Below are 22,241 nucleotides of genomic sequence, written 5' to 3'. Positions count from 1 at the left end.
TGAAACGTGCTCCTATGGGAGCAGTTGGCTAAGAAAAGTCAGCATTATATTAAATTCCACCTATGCTGGTAGTTGGAAAGCAGTAAGACTGAATCACTAATGGATAAATCAAACTGATGAATTACTGCAACAAATTAATTTCTTAAAAATTGATAAAGTTCATGTTTGAAGCATGTTGAACCCTACCAAGTAGCGATCACAGGAGGCTTTCCAAAGAAGGAATTTTATTGTTTTTGTTAGATATTATTTATAGTTAGGTTCATTGTTGCTGTTGAAAACTTTGCTTAAACTTGCCCTTGTGCAACTCGAAAAGCGTTTGATGCAGTTCTGTAGCCTAGAATTCACCATGTATGAGCTAAAAATCCAGAGATATGAAAGTTGCAGGGGTGGCTTGCCAGCAACCAGAGGCTTGTGGTTGAAAAACATTTTTTTCACTATTTCAGCCATGATTTGATACGTTCTTCAGCTTCCCTCTTTTTAAATACCACATAAAGGTCCCTTGTTGTTTGCGTATCACTGATACAATTCTTTTGCAACAGAAAAACAAAAGAAGGCACTAGTGCTTTGAATAGAGGGTGCCTGATTGATAAGCTAGTTGCAGCCAAACCTGCTCTGGCTAATTGTCTTTCAAATGCCCTCATTAATCAAACAGAGGAGTAACTCTGACAGGAGGGCTGTCACTGTTTTCATGATTTCCTAGCACTCACCTCACAGTGTGAGACCTGGCTGTGTACCCAAATCATGGCCTTTAAAGCAGTTTTAATGCCTGCTCGCTGCAGAGCACACCTGGCTTTGGTGGGATGGGGGCCTGCCCAACTCTGAGGCATGATCTATCCCAGGAGACCAATTTAGCGGTTATTTAATGATTCATAGCTTGATGTCTGGAAATGAGTGCTCCACATGATAACATACATAAACAAATTTAATTAGTTTTTGCCTTTTTTGCATAAGTAGCCACCAGTGTATTAAAGCTGCAAACAAACCAGGTAGGCTGCCTGGAAAGTCATTGAAGCTGGTTAACAGCTGATCTTTGAAAAAGACTGTGGCCATTTCTTTCATCTGCTGATAGTCACTGATGCCTGTTTGGTCAGGTCCTAAAGTTGCCGTGTTTGCTTATTAAGAAAGAGGCAAGCAGCTACTGTGATTGTCTTCTGCCTTGATGGTAGAATTACTCTACAGGAGTACCCATCAGTCTCTTTTCAGTTTCCGTCCAAAAGCTACAGAATATAGCATTAATTTTAAAAAAGATGTCCTTCATGTATTTCCTGTTTGCAGTCTATTCCAAGTATTATTCAGTAACTCAACCTAAGTTGTTGTTCAGATATAGAGATTTAATATTTTTGCATTTTTATTGAACTTACAGGAAAATATTATAAAATCATTTCTAGTTGTGCATGATAAAAAATAGGGCAAAGTACTTAATGTTTAAGTAAGCAAACTTAAACCTTAAGGGACAGAAAGATGTTTGGGTTTTTTACCTTCTTTTGCAGCATTGCATGATTAACATTAGTGATGTATGGATTCTATGGAGGGTTTGTTTCTGTGCTGTTTTGTGAAGCAGAATTCTAGACTTGATAGTCCAGAATAATATATTGTCATTCTCCTAAGCCATCTAAGTGAATATATTTTGCATTAAAGAATGTTGCATTTTGCATATATTCATATTAATTGAAATTCTGACTTGAATAATGTTTTACAGCACTGAAAGTTATACAGTGAAAAGCAGAAAATTTTATACTGGAGCAATTTTATGTATTCTAGACAGTAGAACAATGTAGATGGTCTTTGTTTCAGAACAGCTTCCACCCGCCAAGTGCAATATTTACTCCTCTGGGAGGTGCCTTTTGAATAGGTCAGGCTGGTCATGAATGTTTGCAGATCTTGGTTTTAGATTTCAAACAGCATAAAAACAGACACCTTGCTTTCCTGAACATGTACAGGAAAGCCAGAGCATGGAGTGTGTCAGTTCAGGTATTCTGCAGTTATCACTTTTCATAATGTGCCTGATCTTCCACTTGAGCAAGGAGCAACAAACCTTGATTAAAGATATTTTACTCTCCGCAAGTGAAATCATGGCTCCAGCAAGTTCAGTGAAAACTTCATTGTTGATCTCAGTGGGGCCAAATTTTATTCCATGTCTTTACTTTTATTGAGGCATCGCCAATGTGAAAACAATTTGGACCTGAAGAGAAGGTAGAGTGTGGAGACAAATTGCTTTTGAGCTTGTGGATTTTTTTTGTTAGTCTTTGGTTTCGTTTTTTTTCTGAAAGTCTATGAGAGACCATAATCTCATTTGTGCCACTATCTCCCAACACCCATCAGAAGTATTTTCTCTGACTCACAACTAATTTTGTATCAAGGTATTTTATTTTACTATAAAAGACTCTTCTTTTCTTTCCTTGGTAACCTAAAAGGAGCTTTACAGGGGTTTATGAAGGACTAGGTACCATCTCTGAAAATCTGACTGACTTTCACCAGAGTAGCACATGGGTAAATGTTTCGAAATGGCCATGATTAATTCTATGGGCTTTTTCAATGCCTTTAAGTTGTGCTCTATGGATGCTCATAAGGCTTTCTAGTCAGTGTTACTGTGCCCCCTATAAATACACTTTCTAAGGATTTTATATCTTGGTAATGCAAAACTTTTTCTACTGTGAAAAGTCTCAGCATAATAGCAGAATTATTATTATTATTATTTTTACTGTGTTTGAAAAACAATTGCTCTATGTTGCCCACATCCTCCAGACACATGGTCTTTTTTGTTTATTTTCTGAGTATAATACAAATACATTTACATTTCTGTGTATAATACAAATGCAAATGTGGGTCCCTTGCTGAACGAAGCGGGTGTCCTGGTAACGGGGGATGCTGAGAAGGTGGAGATACTGAATGCTGCCTTTGCTTCGGTCTTCACTTCAAATGCCCCTCAGGACCCACGGACACTGGAAGAAAGTAAGAGAGCTTGGGAAATGAAGAGCCTCCCTCTGGTTGTGGTGGGGGTGGTCCAGGAGTGTCTCAAAGGGATTAACACACATAAATCCATGGGCCCGGATGGGATGCATCCACGTGTCCTGAGGGAGCTGGTGGAGGTGATTGCTGAGCCGCTCGCTATCATCTTCAATAGGTCTTGGAGAACAGGAGAAGTGCCTGAAGACTGGAGGATAGCCAATGTCACCCCGGTCTTTAAAAAGGGCAAGAAGGAGGATCCCAGCAACTATAGGCCAGTCAGCCTCACTGCTGTCCCTGGAAAGGTGATGGAACAGCTTGTTCTGGATGCCATCTCCAAGCAGTTGGAAGAGAAGGTGGTCATGAGGAGTAGTCAGCGTGGATTCACCAAGGGGAGATTGTGCTCAACCAATCTCATAGCCTTCTATGATCTCGTCACCAGCTGGGTAGATGGAGGGAAATCAGTCGTTGTCATCTACCTTGACTTCAGCAAGGCTTTCGATACTGTCTCCCATGACATCCTGGTAGCAAAGCTGAGAGAGCATGGGATAGATGAGGGGACAGTGAGGTGGGTTGAGAACTGGCTGTTGGACCGAGCTCGGAGAGTGGTGATCAGTGGAGCAGAATCTGACTGTAGACCTGTGACTAGCGGTGTTCCCCAGGGCTCAATGTTGGGTCCAGTCCTGTTTAATATCTTCACTGACGACCTTGATGAGGGAATAGCATCCATCCTCAGCAAGTACCCGATGATACAAAGCTGGGAGGGGTGGCTGACACGCAGGAACACTGCGCTGCCATCCAGCGAGACCTGGACAGGCTGGAGAGCTGGGCAGGGAGAAACCAGATGAAATTTAACAAAAGCAAGTTGAGTCTTGCACCTGGGAAGGAATTGTATCGGTACAGGCTGGTGGATGACCTGCTGGAGAGGAGCTCTGTGGAGAAGGACCTGGTTGATGACAGGTTGGTCACGAGCCAGCAGTGTGCCCTGGTGGCTGAGAGCCAGTGGGATCCTGGGGTGCATCAAGAGGTGTGTGGCCAGCAGGTTGAAGGAGGTGATCCTCCCCCTCTACTCTGCCCTGGTCAGGCCCCACCTGGAGTATTGTGTCCAGTTCTGGGCTCCCTGCTGTAAAAAAGACAGGGGTCTCTTTGAGAGAGTCCAAAGAAGGGTTAAGAAGATGATTAAGGGCCTGGAGCATCTTCCCTATGAGGAAAGGCTGAGTGAGCTGTGACTGTTCAGCCTAGAGAAAAGACGACTAAGGGGGGATCTTATTAATGTTTATAAATATCTTAAGTATGGGATGCAGGGGGAAATGGCCAGCCCCTTTTCAGTGCTCTGTGGAGACAGGACAAGGGGCAATGGCTGCGAGTTGGAGCACAGGAAATTCCGCAACAACATGCGGAAGAACTTTTTGACAGTGAGTGTGACAGAGCCCTGGGACAGGCTGCCCAGGGAGGTGGTGGAGTCTCCTTCTCTGGAGAGATTCATTACCCGCCTGGACACCTATCTGTGCAATATGAGCTAGGGAGCTGCTTTGGCAGGGGGGTTGGACCCGATGATCTCTCGAGGTCTCTTCCAACCCCTATGATTCTATGATTTATGGGGTTTTAAAATGTGTAGGCCATTAGGTACTGTTTTATATAGAGTATGAAACAAAATCAAACCTAACCTCATTGATTAAAAATGAAGTGATGAACAATTTTGTCAAGTTCCGTTGCTAACTTTAATTAGGTAATCTTAATCAGTACGCACGGCCTTTCTAGTATAGTTTATTGTGGGCTGTACAGTTACAGCCTGGATGCTTGTGCTGACCCCTGGCAGGTGTAGCCTATAGGGGCCTTGCTGGGGAAAAGCTGTCAGTTTCTGCCCCTAGTCTTGTTGGCTCTTTCACACTTCAGTTCCCCAAATCAGGATGGCTCTTAATACATTGTGAGGCATCAAATTTTGTGTTTAAGCGTTCTGGTTTTTTAGAGCTATGAGAGTTCATGCCATTTTAAGACTTCAGGTGTAGGCTCTTCAGACTTTAAGAGAAGAGGAGTCCTTTCAGCCTCGGTGATCTGAAATTTTTTATATGTTGCATTCAGCTGATAGATCTGTGAAGGAGCACAGAAATTATTATTATATAGGATCTGCTTAATAGTCAGTACAATGTCTAATTGCTTCTAAGACTGCCCAAAGGCCGGTGCCCAGAGTCAGCACAGGTACTACCTTGACAGTCAGAGGTTGCTATACCAGATCCTCAGGGAGATTTCTGACTGCTTTGAAGGCTATGCTAAGGCATAGTGCTTGGCAGTGCTGCCTTCTACCCAATAGGTCATGTGCTCACTATCCCGGTAAACGAAGAGGGGTTTTTTTTTGTTCTGTCCAGTCTCCTAATTTCCACGTGCTGTGGAGTGCTCCCTGTGATAACTATGTAGTCAGCTAAATAAAACATTTGCTTGGGAAAGAAATTGTTAGTGATTCATGTTTTAGATCTGTCTGTAGAGTGTTCACTGTGTCTGTTGAGAGAAACACACTGTCATTCCCATTTGAGGTCAAACATGGGCTTTCAGATAAGCCTGTGCTTAAATAAATTCCTTTGTGGGCCCGTTAGTATGAATCGTGGTGAAAAAGTCGCAGTGTCTTCCCTAAAAAGTACTGTTAAGTGCAGCATCTGATTGCAGGTAGCTAGGCACAATAGTGTTTCAAATGCCCTAAGATTCAGGAAGTGAATAGGAATTGGTAGGCAACAGTTCCAATTTCAGCTGGGCTTCTAGAGCTACCAGTGCTCACAGATTTGCACGTGCCAGGATTGGAGTTCTGTCTTTGCGTGAGCAGGAGAGGAGAATCTGCCACAGGGAGACCACGAGATGGGTAATCGGGTACCTAATAACATCACTGACTGCTGTAGGTGCGTGTTTGGCAAATAGATTCCACTGTAGTAGTGCAGGTATAGAGCTATACTATAGGTTAGGCAGGCTGAAATAAATGGATATTGTTGAATGAAACTGATTAATCTCTTTATTCTTGTAGCTGGTCATGCGGCAAAACTTTTTTTATTTAGTGGTAATAGTTATATTAAAAATTTAAAAGACTATAAAGGAGCTCTTGTTAGTAGTAGAGCATTTCATCTTACTTTTCCTTTTTTTTCATGTTTTTTTTCTTGTATATAATTTTAAACTACTGTTCTAACAGTTATCTCATTAGCTACAACATCTTTTTTGAAAAAACTATCCAAAACACATGCAAGGTAAATGAGATGGTAGTAAAATAGTTAAAGAACATTTTATGTTTACATATTACAGAAACAATGCTGCTGGTTCAGTTCTGGTGAGATGGGCGTACATCAATGGAAAAAAGACACATATGGCAAGAATATGTCATTAAAGAAAAAACATATAGGACTGTCATTTAAGTTAAATGCTGATGGATCAGAGATTAGATTCTGAGGTCTCATTTAGCCTTAAGGTATGGAGTGTATCCGTGAGTACAGTGATAATGGTTAATATTGTTCTAATGGATCATCTGTCCAAAAATAATAATTGAAAGGACCTTTCTGAATTTGTAATATCAGCTTATCCCATGGGAGAAAAGCATAGCTGTAAGACCTATGTTATGAAAGAGACCATGGAACAGTTTCTTTCTTTTGATGGTGTTCTGTACTTAATTTGTATGCTGTTATGAGGGCTTAAAACTGAAAATTGAAATTTCATGTCAGACTGTTAGGCAAAAAAATATAGTTACTGATCAAAGATGCTTGGTGCATTTTGGTTTATAACAACAGAAGTATTTGTGCTGAAAGTGCTTCACTGGTGGATTCAGAAAAGTCTTGTGGAAGTCAGCTCTGAATAGGAAAAAGCAAACCAAAGCATTATTACTGCAGCAGAGTCAAACTAATTTTTGCTTTTTAATTGTTTTCTTTTATTACGTCAACTTACTGGCTTGAAACTAATGCTGATTAAAACAAAGGCAGAGTCTGTTAGAGACCAGACAGAATTGTAAAAGTAATCTGAAATATAACCCTGACATTTGGTCTGAAAATTTCAGTTTCAAGGAGCAGGTAATTAACATCAATAATTTCTCAGACGTGCTGGGTTTGAGCTCTGAAAATTGTGGGTGAAATTCAGACATCTTCACCAAAACATCAGAGATGTGGTACTGAAGTTTAGGGAAGTCACCCTAGATTCACTTTACGGTCAATTAAGGAAAAATGGGCACCTTCAGAGAGTGATTCATCTCATCCTAAAATAGGCAGGTCAGACGAATTGCCCCCTAGAGATGCCTGTTTCCCTCTGTTGACTGTAGAAAAGCCTGCAGTGACAAAGTCAGAATTAAATGTCTAATCTTTTGATGTCTAAAGCTAGGTTAGATGAATCTCACCATGTGTTAATAAGGACCGGCTCTTCCTGCAGTATTGGTATTGAATAACATCTACCTCAGGGGCACTCCAGCAGGACTGTTTCTGGAAGGAACTGAGAAATTTTGACTGAGAAATTCTGGGGGTACCCAAGCAGAATGACCCCAACGTTGATTTTGGGTTTTTGTTACCTTTTTAGATTCATTGGTAATAGTTGGGTTTATTTTAATTGGAAAAATAAAACACTGATTATTTTTGGTTTTCATCTTTTTTTGTGGAACCTTAAAAATTAAGATTTATTTTATTCTCTTGAGTGTTAAAAGATGCTGTGGGACTTTTCCAAAAGCCGATGACTGTCTATGATGTGTTGCACAAATTTCCTTTCCCCATTCATTGTGTTGATAGATAGTGGCTACCCTGTTAGTCTGGTAAGTGTAGCAAAGCTGAGTGGGAGAAAAGGGAGTTTTATAAAGGCTGGCAAAGTATGCTGCTCTTGGAAAACATCTGTGAAATTGAACACCTAGATACACTTGTAATCAAAACCCTTGGCATATATCAGAAAACACATCTGTTTTAAATAGAAAAAAGAAAATGGTGAAGGATATGAGAATGAATGGTAGTCTTGTTTTCTGTAACACTTGCTATTGTATTGACAGGGTTGATCCAGAAGACCTACACTCTTATGAAAATATTTAGAGAAAAGTTGTGGGTGTGTGTACTCTACAAATTAGAAAAATAAGAACAATCAGAAGACCTTTGCTTAAAAAGGTAATGTCCTGAGCATTCAGCTGTACTGTGATAGAATATTTTCAACCTTTTGGGTCACATGATACTTTTCATGCTTAACTACTGTAAATACAAACTAATTTGAACATAACAGGAGCCAGAGGAATTTTTGGTTCCACTAGAAATCTCCAGAAGTAGCAGGATGGAAAATGTCCCAGTAGTATCTACAACTTCTTTTATATTTTTTTGTTCAGATGACCTGCCAAGCATGTAATAATTAGAACTTTGTGCTTGAGGTCATACTGGTTCAGTGAATTCATACCTGAATTTTTTTCAGTTACAGATTGTTCAGAATTTTCTGACAGTCATGGATGGGACAGAGTGGCTCAATTGTTCAACCTGCTTGTAATCCTTCATCTGTTTTTTGTTATGTTTTGACAAATCCTAAAACTAGAACATAGATTGTCTCAGTATCTCAAATGTACCAGGGAAATCCCTCCCCCCACCCTGAAAAGAATGTCTAAACATTGCTTGATATTACCTACCATGCTGAATAGCCTTCTATGGAGAAATATGAGTTTAGCACCTGGTAATTTACTAAGACAACAAGAAGAAAATCCATAGAAGGCAAGCTTTGATCTTTGAACTGGATTTGTGCACTGATTTAATAGTGATAGCACTATTATAATAGCGATAGGATCTCTCAACAGGCATCATCAATAAATTTTGTATAGTTTAAATTTAACCAAGTATGTTGTATGATACCCTGTATCCCTCTTTGAACCATTCAGAAATGAGGCAGTTTTGAGTATGTGCCAGGAGTTGCATGCATGTTGCTAATTGATCTTGTGTGTACAACCATGTTGACGAAGGAGGTCACAGGCTTCAATGATGAAATCTTATATTGGTAAAAGTGTTTAGCACAGTCATATCTATAATGCTTCACCTATGTTAACTTTTCAATTAGCCCTGTGTTAAATGCTCAGAAATAAGCTTTGAAGACTCTTCCTCATCCCTGTCATCTCTCATCATTGAAAATGAGAGGCCAAAAAGAGAAATAAATAGAATTCAGCCTCTTCTGTGTAAGAGCTATAAGAACTGATAAAAGGTTGACTTTAATGCAAGTATGTGATAATATCCTGTTAAAAGGCAACTTTTGACTACATAGGAAAACACATGAAATATAGCCTCTCTAATTTTTGTTGTTGAATCTATTTCTTACCATGCAAGGCCTTTGTAATTGATGAGGGAAATCCTTGATCAGAAAGATGACTAAAACTCAATAAAATTAGCTCTATGTTAATCTTATTAAATGGCAAACTTCCCTATACCTTTGTGGTCTTTGCTAGGTGCAAATCAGAATCAGGTAAGACTACTGAAATAGAAACATTACTTTTAATGCAAGTGAAAACTGTGAGCTGGGGGTGTGGGGGTGTGATATAATTCTTTCAAAAGTCAAGCAAAGCATTTTACCCTAACTAAAAATTAGAAACTGTCTTGCCTAAATTGCGATTGTTGGCAAGGAATTTTATATAACTATTATTTACTTTAGTTCCCTTGGAGTGTAACTTATTTACTTGGAAAATATTTCTGTGGAAATATATAGTGGAGCCTTTCTAACTGCTCTGAATTCTAACACATTAGCAATCTTGGTTGCCTTCTTCCAAGACTGTCATGATCAGAAAAGGTCTATATTTTGAGTTTTACTGAGCATCTTCCTGAATTCAATTCCAGAATAATGACAGCGCTGTTATGCTTTGAGAATAGTATGTATTTGCATGGGGTTTGAGAGGTAATTCAGGCCCTGACTTCGAGTGAAGTTTTTCAGACTGTTGAAAGGATAGTTTGACTATTTTAGAAGCTTACTTAATGCAAGGGCACAACATTTTTTGCCCTCACAGGTATGATGACATGATTAGCCTGTTAAGGATGCTATGACATCACTGGGCAGATGTTTCTTTGTTGTGGGCCCTCCAAGAGTTAGAATGTTTGTCATTTTGAGAAAACACTCATCTCTGGATTTACCAAGGGACCTGTTCTCTTTTTATGGGTGTCACCCCAATATTCTGTTGGTGGAATTTTTTTCTAATTCTTCTGTATTAATTCAATGACTGCATGTGATTATTTTCCCATAAACTCCTTTTTAAATTCCTTATTTTTTTTCCTCTATCACTTATAGCAAAGAATAATGCCATATATTTAAGAGTATTCTGGGTGTAGAAATGGAATGCTCAGACTTGACAAGGTTACCCTGGAAAAATTGGATATGACATGGCTGCTGGCCTAATTACGTTGTTCTTGTGGAATTCAAATACTATGTCTAGTAGCAGACAGCAACTTGAGCAAACACAGTGGAAATTTTCTTGAAGAAAGAGGACAATATATGAAATGGAAGAACATACAGCTACTTATATTAGTTGTTCTAGTGAAGGCAGTATTTAAATTATGGCAGTCTTCCTTCAAAGTCTTATAATTTTCTCTAAGAGTACATTTACATTAGTGTTTTACTTCAGGTGAAAAGTGTGTTTCATTCTTGCTTGCCCTATCTTGGTGACAGTAAGGAAGTGAAAGGCCTGAGACATCAGTGTGGGCATCAGAGCTTTCAAAAAAAGCCTAGGAGTTGGAGTTGAATTCATAAGAACTAGCAAAAGTCACCTTTCTGCATGGGAACTAAGTGCAGTATTCCAGTCTCTCTGAGCTTAGCAAATAACCTCTTTGAAAGACAGACAGACATACATCTTCATCGCTACATCTGGTTATCTTTATGGAAATGCTCTTCAAAACTCATATTGCCAATTGCAATGGATTGATGTTCTCAATAGTATTTCCTTTCATGCCTCATAAAGGGAATGCAATACAAAGTGAGCTTCTAGTGTTACTAACTTAGCAAACACATTTTGTTTTACTTCAAACACCACCTACTTTGTTTTTTTCACTTTCTTTACTTCTCCCCATCTTACTGGATTAGTCTTTCATTAACTTGTGTTTAAAATGTATTTATGAGTGAGCTTTGAAAAAAAAAAAACAAACCAAAAAAACCCCACAAAATCCCAACAAACCACCAACATATTATGAGAAAAACTTTGAATGTAAAGTTGAATTATTGCAATGTTTTTCTTGAATATCATTCCCCAATTCCTGTATAAGCTTGCTGGAGGTACTGCAAAATTTTGCTGTATATAGCCATGATGTTAAACGAAGACCTCAGTAGCTGAATTGTAGTATAACTGCCTGTAATGAGCGAGATGGAAATGGGCAAGCCCTAGGTGATGCGGAACAGAACCAAGTTTTTGGCTAGGAAGAGCAGTAATTACTTTAAAAGTAGATGTTTTAGGCATTTAATGACCACTAATTGCTTTCTACCTGACAAATATAATCTAGTGCTGGCTAGAGCTCTTAACCACCTTGGCTATTTGCAATAAGAGAGGATCAATTCCCTCATCCTTAGGCATGGGGTGAGTTTGAAACATGTCAGTGCCATTCAGGAAGGCCTTGCCATAAACACTTTGACTAGTAACTGGTGTGGTGTACAGAATCTTAGAGCTGAAATGTGCCTAATGCCCTTTTTTTCAGAGCAAAAATGTTTGCTTGCTTTACCTGAGAGATAAAAGTATTTCACATTTGTTTGTCTTTACTGAGAACAATGGTGAGAAGTGAGCAGGATCGGTGTGTTCTCTAGGAAAATGGTGTCTCTTTTTCTGTCTGACAGTGCCAAAGGGGGGAAAACTTAGGTGTTTCTTACTAGAGTGGTCTTAGAATCATAGAATAATTTAGGCTAGAAACGACCCTTCAGATGGAGTCCAAACACTTACCCCAGTCTTCCTGTTCTTCCTCCTGTTCCTTCTCCTACTCCTTTTTCCTCTTTTTCCCCTCTTCCTATTTTTTCTTACAGCTTTTGTTTCTTCTTTTGCTAAATGCTTCCTCCTCATTTTGTTAATCTTTATTCATTTTTTCATCTTTCACCTTCAGCAAACACAAGTCAACATAAGACCAAGTGCTGAGTCCTTTAAGACAGAAACATTTTGTAGGACCTCTCTGCATATTTCAGAATGTCTAAGTATGCATTTATATAGTCATGTATACAATTTTGTATATGCAACATTTCACCTTCAGATGGAGAAAACAAGCCTAAAGCCTCATGTAGTATAATCAGGACAGATTTTAAGAGCAAAACTTTGTTCAAATTACAGTATCCTTGTCAGGTTGGAATTGCAACAGGGAGAAATGCCTACCTTTGCTTTAGTTAGGGCCTTTGATGTCTATCATCTTAAAAATACCACAGCTGGGCATGGGAAATAACCTGTCTGAAACAGTTATTTATCAGCTAATGTATTAGAATAGCTGAAAAATAGTGTTGGTGAATTTTTTTAGGTTGTGCGGATTTGTGATAGGAAATGAGAAGCTAGTCAAGCCACGCCATTCAAGTTTGTATAATGCTTCTTTCCTGCCCGTATTGATCAATGAACTGACTGCACTGGCATTTAAGATACCAGTATTAGAATTCACGGCTAAGTCTCTGATGAGATCAAGAAGTCATGCCAGGCATTCATCTGTTTTTTGTGTGTGCAGACCAAGTTTGTTTAGGAGACTTTCTTCTTGAGCTGCTTGGGAAGTTCTTTGGAAAAGGCAAACACAATAATAATAATGATTATAGGTTGAAAGCATACAGACCAGACTCTCACAAAAATACCAAATTTAAAGGCTTGATAAATAATATTTAGACCTATTGAAGCCCGCAATGATTTTGTATTTTCAGAGTTGACAAACTAGTACTTTATTCAGGTTTGGGTTTGAAAATTCAGTTTGGTAATGAATTTTTTATTTTATTTAACGTTGCCATATTTAGCTGCAGTTCTAAATCACTGCATTCTCTGGGTTTGGCAGTGAAATGTTAAGCATCACATTTTGTTCCTAGTGAAACTCTTGTATGTGTTTCTGTGAAGCCTGCAGTTTAACATGCTGTCCAGAGATGGAAGCTGCTTGCTTTGACAAGGTCAGGTTGGAAAGGTGGCCACATTCCCTGAATAAGAAAGCCAGAAGGCCATAGCATTCTATTTCATTAGACAGCCCAGGACTCCCTTCTCACAGAAAAGGAGGGAGAATGAATGCTATGGAATTTAAAATAACTATTTCAGCTCTTCCACAGCCTGGAAAATGTTGCTCTTGGGCAATATTCTGTTAATGACCACTATTGGGCCAGATGTTCAGCACATGTAAATTAGTGTATTTCCATTGACTTCAGTGGAAGTAGGCCAGCTTACGCCATCTGAGGATCTGTCCCCTCAGCTTTCTTTCTAAACCAGTAGTGATTTTAGATAAGGTGATGCAGTATTATCTGTCATAGTTCCAGTTTCCAGTGGAGGGGAAAAAGAAAATTAATGTTTGTATTTACCTCATCGGTGTGAAAACAGATTAAACTGTGACAAAGAATCAATGTGATTCAAGCAATCACATTTAAAAATGCTGAATGTAACAGACTTGCTTTGTTTTTCAGTGGGTGTTTTCTTTGCTAGAACAAAACTTTATAATTTCTAGACAGCCAGCTAATTCTCAAAGCTTCTTATATCACTTAGGCCAATGGGGTGGAATAAATGGAATGTATTAACCTTAAAAAGATCCCAAATTTTTGTTGTTTGTTGAGGGGTTTTTAATTATTTTTTTGTAAATTAAGACAGACTCATGCAGGGGCTCTAAGAAACGGGACAAGCTCTGTGAACTGGGTGCATTCCTTCTGCCTTTCTATTCTGCTCCCATTCAGCACTTATAATGGTAATGAAGTCTAATTACAAATGCATGTGACTGCCTGTTGTAATCTGTCAGTGTGTTTCTGAAAAACCTTGTGCCAGTTCAGTATTGGTCATTAGATAATAAGGATTGATAAAACGTAAGGGGCAAAATGTTAAAAATGCTACTATCGATTAGAACGCACCTTAATAATGAAACCATGGGCCTGGGGACGAAAGCCATGGATCATTTTGACAATTCAGCCTTAGATTGTGGATGAGACAGAGTGGGGACAATTAATCCCTCAGAGCCACAAATCACAAATAAAGTAGTTGCAGCTCATTACAACCTGACCTTGCTAAACGGCCTTGAAAACATAAGTGACCTTCTAGTATTTGAAAAGATTACAAAGCTCTATTGAGAAATATCTATTTTTTTAAAAAATGTTTGGGAACCACATGACTTAATTTTAACAGAACTATCTTGATGAAAGAAGCTTTTAACTTCACCATCTTTCATGCACCAAATTGCTACCATCTCATGGAACTGATGGCAATACTGTAGGGGAATGTTTGGGAAAGATCTTAAAAGTCAAAAGTCTTGCTCTGTGCAATTAATCAGTGGAAGATTGTGCTACAATAGCTTTGAAGAGACAATAGTTTCAATGAGCGATCTAGTAATTCCAGTTAGGGCTTTTATAAATGATCTGGCATTATTGGAACACTGCATAATTACAGGAAAACATGCTTCTTCATGTATTGGAGCCAAGTCTAATCCCAAAACTTTGGAAGTTGTTCAGCAAAGTATTTCATGAACTCTCCTCATGTTTCCACCTTAAGTGGGAATAAGGAGAGGGCACATGTTTTGCATTTCTGTCCATTCACATGCACTGCAGATGTTCTTTGGCTAAGTGGAGTCATGACTTCAATGCCTTGTCATGGGCTAGTGCATATGGAAATCAGAGTATTAAGCTAGTTGACTGCATGACTAATCAAAGATCCCATGATAAATAGCTAGATTCACATCCCTAAATATTCTGTTTAGAACTGTACGCAAAGAACAGAGTTTCTAATTAATTAGTCCACCTTAATTTGCTCTTTAACATTGAGTCAGGCTCAGCTCTTACATCTTCCTACTGACTTTGATAGATGTAAACATTCCTTCAGCAGATTCCTGGGAAGAAGGAATCACCATGATCCCCAGTATTGTCTTAACTGTGCAATACGTTTGCAGTACTGATTTCATTGTGCTTTGAGCTAGGCCAACATGTGACTCTTTAGTTATTACTCCTTCCTTTCAGTGGAACTGAAAGAGATGTTTCCAAATGTCCTCATTATACATGAAATTAAGCCTGTTCCTGCATACGGCACCCCCTTCACTAGATAAATGCAATTTCCCTTAAGGCCCCAATTCTCTAAATACAGGAGATGTGTACCTTTCCATGAGGATCAGCCAACTTTGCCTGTTCTAGACAAGAGATAAGGTCTTCTATAGGGCTGAGAACTGTTGATTAAGAATGTCCTACCCACACGCCTCATGGTTCTGGTAAGAGAGATGCAGCTAGTGTGACATCAGTGATGGTTGTGTGGCTGTGGGGAAGGGAGAGAACAGTTCCAAATTCTCCAGTCTTTGGTATTTAGGCAAAAGCATCAAGTATCTTATGGTAGTACACTACAATAGATAATAGATCTTCTGAAGCATGCTGAGTCTGAGAAATGCTGCTCGACAGATAGCAGTTTCCACAGAAGTAGAGTTTTCAAGAGAGTCCTGAAATGCAGCCCCATGTAGAGGACACTGCAAAAAAACTCTGCTGATGTAACATCAGCACAAAATGAGCGTTGTGCATGAAGTAAACCATTTCAGTCCACTGGCCATGGAAGGAGTGAGGTGAAGGAATCTCCATGCTGCTGCTAGAGGAACTGTGAGAGCCCACTCTCAGAGCAGCTGGATTTGATGACAGCTTCCAGGTTGTAATAACCTGGCATTACCAGGACTGAGCTTCTCAGCCATGGAGGAGCTCTCTCTTTGTCACCAGGCTTGGATGAGAATGCTTTCTGCACAGAGTGACAGAAGGCTATTGTGGCATTACCCTATGCAATACATAGAGATCACCTCTCTGCCTTTCTTACCGTACTGGAAGACAGATGAACAAAAGGGATTCCTCTGAAGCTTCATTTGGTACTTCTACATTGACAGCCAAGGAACAACTCAGCCTATCCCCTAGATGTAGCAGTTACTAGATCTGGTCAGAAAGCATTGTGGCACTTTCAATAGCTCAATGGCTGAGTAGCCTCCTCACTTTTTGAATTAATACCTCATCTGATCTTCTAGTGAGCGACCCAAACTGCTTCCCCCAAGGGACTTCTCCAGCACTTCAGCTGTAGTACAGGTCTCATAACAGTGATAGTCATGGTCATGTGCTTGTAGGTACACACAGCAGGGCATGGCACAGCTCAATTACTGGAATGAAATGATTCCTTGTAAGAGGAAAAAGAATTCAACCATTTAAGTACAGCAAGGTACTGCCTGCAGGCAATGTGGTAGCGACTCATGTGACCGGGACGCCTAGAGCTATTGCTCTGACACTTCAAACTTTTCCTTTTCGAGTGGGGATTTAAACAGGGTTTCTGGTAGTAGCGAAGGTGATTTAAGAATCAAAACAAAAGTTTCCTTTACCTTTCTTACTTAGTAGCTCCACTTAGTGGCTAACCAGATAAAACACCGTTTCCTTTAGGGTCTGTGATACCTGGTGCTATTTTGCACATTGCTTTTTACCTGCAACCCACCTGTCTTCTGCAGACACGCTGCGGCAGTGTTAAAGGCTGAGCAGTGCACTAACTGCAGAGCAGGGAAAAATCCCTGCTGATTCTCTGCTGAGCTGAGCTGTCCTTGTATCAAACCTCACGCCTGGGATTGTGTCTATCCAGTTCTTGTGTAGTTCTCGTTTCCTTTGCAATTTCCTAGCTCATACGGAGTGCTGAATCATAGCAGCTCAGCACGCAGCCTTCCACCTTCATGGACGACACTCTCTCTGCTCGGATTCAGTCCGGCCTCCCTCCACAGGCTTTCTGCTGTTTGAATCCTCCTTGTACTTCATCTGATTTCTGGCTTCCAGGGACAATTTGGGCTCCTTGTGTACTGTATTTACTGGGGAATCTGATTTTTAGGAGTTGTTAAGCATGCCCGAAGAATATTCTGGGGACCAAATTCTTCAGAAAGGCAGAGAGTTTCTGGCTTCAGTAAGGTGAGATGCCAATTTGTTCATCTTCATATAAAAGCCTGAAGTACTACTTCAAAGCTAAAAGCATAAATAATTGAAGCAGCTGAAGGAGTTTTGGTGTTTCCAACATGTGGAAGGAACAGAAAAATGATTTTCAGCTGCACAGATGTGGACATAAGTAAATACTGGTCTATCAAGGATGTGAAATCTAATTTCTCCAAGCAGGCAAACTCCTAATAGCTTTCCTTAAGAAGCAGTTGTTCTGGAGAATGGAGTTAGTGTCGTAGGTGTGCATTTGGCATTTGTATGTATGTTCTGCCTGTGCTCCAAACATAGCTGTGTATGGCTTGCTGTCTAAAAGAAAGCAGAATTCTGCATGTGTATTTTATGAAATATTTGGGCATTATGGAGGCTCCTAAGTATTCTGTAAGTTACTGTGATGAAAATAAATGACCTTTTCCTTTGTATTTAAGCACTTGGCTCACTTCTGGTATGATGAAGCAGCAAGAAGAAGTAGTAGTGGCTCCCAGGTCCCATTGTGTAACCATTTGACATACAGAAAACTTCCATTATTTACCTGCAGCTTTTTTGTCTTGTTTGGTGAAGACCACATCAGTGTGCTTGGCTGCTTTTCTAAATGCATACAGTCTGCTTCTGTACAGGAGCTCCATTGCTTCATTTGGTTTAGCTCCTTATATGGATCAACTTTATTAATCTTGCTGTCCTGTCACTATAGGATATTCCAGCAGTTGTGCAAATAGAGTCGTGATTTAGCACTGCTCTTTCACCATGAGTAGCAGCCTGAACGAGCTTGTGAATTCACAGCTTATTTTCTTCAGTTTTTCCCTCTTTTCTCCACTCAGCACTGTCCCACCAACGTGCAGCTACTCTGGCCATCCCATCTGAGCAGCTGATATCCTGGCTTTTCCTGTCCCAGAAAGCTGCTGCAGCTGTGGCCTCGCTCAGAGACAGAGGTACACAGCTTGTACTTGCTGCGTGCCTCTGTCCATCACTACAATAGCTGTCATTTTCATACTCAGAAGTGGGGCCACATGTGGCCTCTCTGGTGGGTATCCTGAACATCTCGGGTACATGCTTAAATACCAGTGATCATCTGGCTGTAGAGAAAGCACCTGCATATTCTGGGTCTTTATAGAAGTAACCATTTTTCTTGGTTTCCTCCATTTTTGATAACTGAAATTCCTTCATATTTATACCATCAGTTTCCAAGTACCCATGCCCAGCATGCTTTACTACATAGAAGTCCAATAATGTTTTTCATAGTGCAAAGGTAGGGCTTGAACTTCCTTTAAGTTGGTATATTGAGCATTGATCTGAATAGTGAATTGATGAGGTGAACCACATGGATCTCAGGCTCGGTCTAAGTCATGTCAAAAGTGAGTTCCTGGGTCTCATATAAGAAAAAAACCCAATGTACATAACCTAAGTCTATAAAAGCATATGCAAGCTCTTCCTACCCCCCTGTTTATATGTACAATGAAAGAAGCTAATGGCTTAACAGTTCATGTCATTAGTGACCTATTTTAAAACCTTACTCTGAAATTCTGATTTCAGCATTATCTGTGCTGAAATTTTCTATTCTGGATGCCTGCATCAGCCCACTTCCATCTGTTCAAAATAAAAAAGTCCCTATTCTCTCCAGGGAAGAAAAAGAAGACAAAGTACATTTTGTGTGTTCTTGTATAGGTTTGATAAGCTCCATCACACTGTTTTTTAGCCTCTGCTTAAAAATGTTGTGGGATCATTATTTTTCACTATTCCAGTGAAAATCTATTAGGAAAAGACTGAAAAATCTGTAATAGCTGTATTCCCTGAAAATATTGCCTGTACAGCGCACACCAAGAGCAATATTGTAGGGGTTGAGCAAAATCTTGTCAGGGATTACTTCTCATAGAGTTTTAGGCTACTGTGGTGTCAAGCCCTGGAAGATGAAGCCTATGCCTACCCATCACAGTGTAATGCACTGCTTGGGATGCTGGAGTTAGGGGTCAGCCCCTGCTCTGAGCACAGGGCAGGCCAGCAAAGCTGAGGGCAAGGAGATTCTTTTGGGGTTTCTGGGTTCTCTTTACTGTTGTTTGGACTGAGGAGGAGGAAGTTCTACTTAACTGCTAGAGCTGAGGAGCTGTGAAAGGACATGGCCATAAAAGTGAACAAGAAACAATTTGTGGAAATCAGGACAGGAAATGCTGCCACTGGTATAAGATGGCAAGAAAATTGTAGTAGTGTGGATATGGGTTGAGGTAGGGACAGGAAGAAAAGGTGTAGAATTAGGAACTGGAGGGTAATGTGTAGGGGAGAGACCAAAACTAGCAAACAGGAGTAAGAGGAGGAGTGAATTACTACTAGAGTGAATCTGAACAAGCCAGAGACTACAGTGCTTAATAGAAGAATGGGATAGGAAACTTGACTGGTGCAGTTTAGGGTTGCATTTGCAAAGTTATTGGTATAAGGATTGGAAGTAGGCAAGAACTGAGAAGTATTTGCAATGGAAAGTGGTGATGGCAACCAAAGGTCACTCATCTCTAGACCTGAGAGGTAAAGCCAAGATACAGTGTCCCATGGTCCTATGCTGCAGCACGTCCCTGGGAGACCTGTGTGCCTCTCAGCCCTCCCTTTGACCTAATCCATGTGCAGGGTACCATTGCTCTTACCGCTCACGTGGCCAAAGCCTCTGCTATAGGCCATGAAGTGCCAGCTCTGTATTTCAGCTTCAGTTCCTTCCATACAATAGATTTTTTCAGGCTTTTTTTTTTTTTCTCTCCTCTTCTGTATTTTCTTTAACAACCTATGAAATTACAGATAAAAGAGTACAAAACCATGAATGTTGCAATAAAACCAAGTGCTAAAAAAAAGGAAAATAAAAAAGAAAAAAGAATAATGCTGTCCATGAAGCCTTAATTGGGCCCCCTTGTGTGTATACATTTTGATACTGTCTCTAATTACATGGTCACACACTGCTTTTTCCCATGGACCCCTGCATCGTTCTATGCGCTAAGTAGAAGGTGTTTGCTGAATGAGTGCAGCTTTAAGTTGTTTTATTCTCGCTGTGGCATGGGTAGTCCCAGGCTTGCCTTACTGTATGCTGCTCAAGACCAAGACTGAGCACAGAATTACTAATTTCCTTGAGCTTTTTTCATTACTACCTGTTTTGCAAACAGTAACATTTATTTTTGAAACACAGCCCCTCTGAGACAAGGGGTAAGGCTCTCCTCCTCCTGCATGTGGAAGAAGGGATGCAGGGTGGTTTGGCATCCAAAGATAGCAGAGGGCTGATGTTCCCCTGGAGCTACACAGTGTATGTCATTCTATGCGTTCAAACCAGGCTGCCCACTGACTCCAGCCTGCAGCTGATAGGTGCAGCCTTCTATGGCACAGCCCTGTTTCTCAGGTACCCTTTCTCAGGACACAAAAAAGTGAAGATGCTGGAAAAAGTGAATGCTACGAGGTGAGCAGAAATGACGTGCCTGAGATTTTGTAGGAACCAGTGGTGAAGACTAGCTGTAATCTGCAAGGGCAGGACTCAAGAGAGTTAACCCTGCAGCCATTGATTCCCTGGCTTCATCCCTTCCCTTATTCATCTCTCGTTTCCTAGTCTCTGCAATGAGCAAACGAGGACCGTGCATACAGGCACGTGTCCTTCACTGCTCAGGACAAATTCAAAGTATTGGTTTGGGATGAATGATGCTGGGGTCATCTGTGGAAGAATTTGTTGTGTAGTCAAACACTGTATTGTTGTGGACATGCACAGAGTGGGGGCTGAATTAAGATTGTGCAGAGGCTCTTAATTTTGGAGCAATAAAACTTCTGAGTAGCTTTATTGTTCCTCTAATGTAGCTTGTGTGTACATGTGTTTAATATATTGTTTTTTCACTTATGAAAAGATACTAACAGGCTGCGCTCTTCAAATACTTCTATAAAAATTCTGAATTTAGCTTTCTGAACAGGTTTTTGAAATCAATACAGAGAGAGCCGCTAACAGGAGGTAAACTACAAACCACAAACACTTTCAATAGGATAGCTCTTTTTATATAACATTTGATATCATTTTCACAGCATGATCTCTACTTTCATACTGTGATAGCTTTTACCTGGAGTTTAGATGATTCATTTTTGTAGTGGATACTTAACTTTTATATGAGGAAAATGCAAGAGGAGCCAGCACAGCATTAAATGAACTATAGTCACAGCATTAAATGAACTACAGTACAGTAATGATGTAGAATGCTCAGATCCTTGCTGTTGCACAGGGTTGGATTCACAAACGGTCCATCGATCCATAAGTGAGGAGATATGGAGGTCTGGAATTTTTCTCAGTTTTTTTGTATATGTAATTCAATTTTTAAAAGTAGATTGGGGACTTGGCACTTGTTCAGTAAGTGAGGAGGGAGACTTTTTTTTTAAACTTCCATGCTAACGTGAGGTTTATACGGAGTGCATGGAATTATGTCTGTTATTTGGTTTTTCTGGGAAATTATTGTTGTGGTTGAGGTTTTTTGGGCTACTCTACCAAGCTTCTGTTATCATATGCTTGAAAATTCTTACAAACCATTTACTAACAATGGTGCTTCATATATTATGATTCTCAACCAGTTTTCATGTCTCTACCTACTTCTGAATAACACAAAAATGTAAAACCTAAAAACCATTGTTTTGATCCTGCTGAAAAACAGCTTAAAGATAGAAATAGAAAAATTTGCCCTATTTCCTCTGTTCAACCTATCAGCAACCTCCTCCCTTTCTTCAGGTTTCCATCCCAATAATTTTGCTTTTCCTTTTCAAGAAGTCTGCATGTATAAAATGGCCTGACATGCCACCAGAAAGCTGTTGAACTTGAGGCTCATCATAAGGAATCATCTCTTTGGACTTTGCGGAGAGAGAGAACAAACTGATTTATAACATAGGTCAGAGAAAGTTGAACTGGACTCACTTTTTTAAAGTCTAGTTAAGATTTGTGTCTCTAATTCGGTTCTTGCTTTGGAAACAAATAGTAAAGGAAACCTTTCCTGCTTGCTACAAACCATCAGACCTTGCTCATTTCAAAGCAAGCAAACAAACAAATCTCATAACTCCTATACTGCTTCTCTAAACTGAGGATTGACCTGATTTTTGTCAAACAGTATCTTGTAGGACTTGCATTGCACTTGACCAGGATGGTATTCGTCCCTTTCTACATTTGTCATAACTAAATATTGTAAAGCCATTTTAGAACGAATGAGACAATTGTCTGAGCACCACAAGCTTTGCTAATAGGTGCTGAAAGTCCTACCCCA

This window comes from Gallinula chloropus (assembly GCF_964237585.1).
Source record: "Gallinula chloropus genome assembly, chromosome: 4".
Classification (NCBI taxonomy): domain Eukaryota; kingdom Metazoa; phylum Chordata; class Aves; order Gruiformes; family Rallidae; genus Gallinula; species Gallinula chloropus.
The sequence above is the reverse complement of the archived record's forward strand: the minus strand, read 5'-3'. Positions refer to the sequence as shown.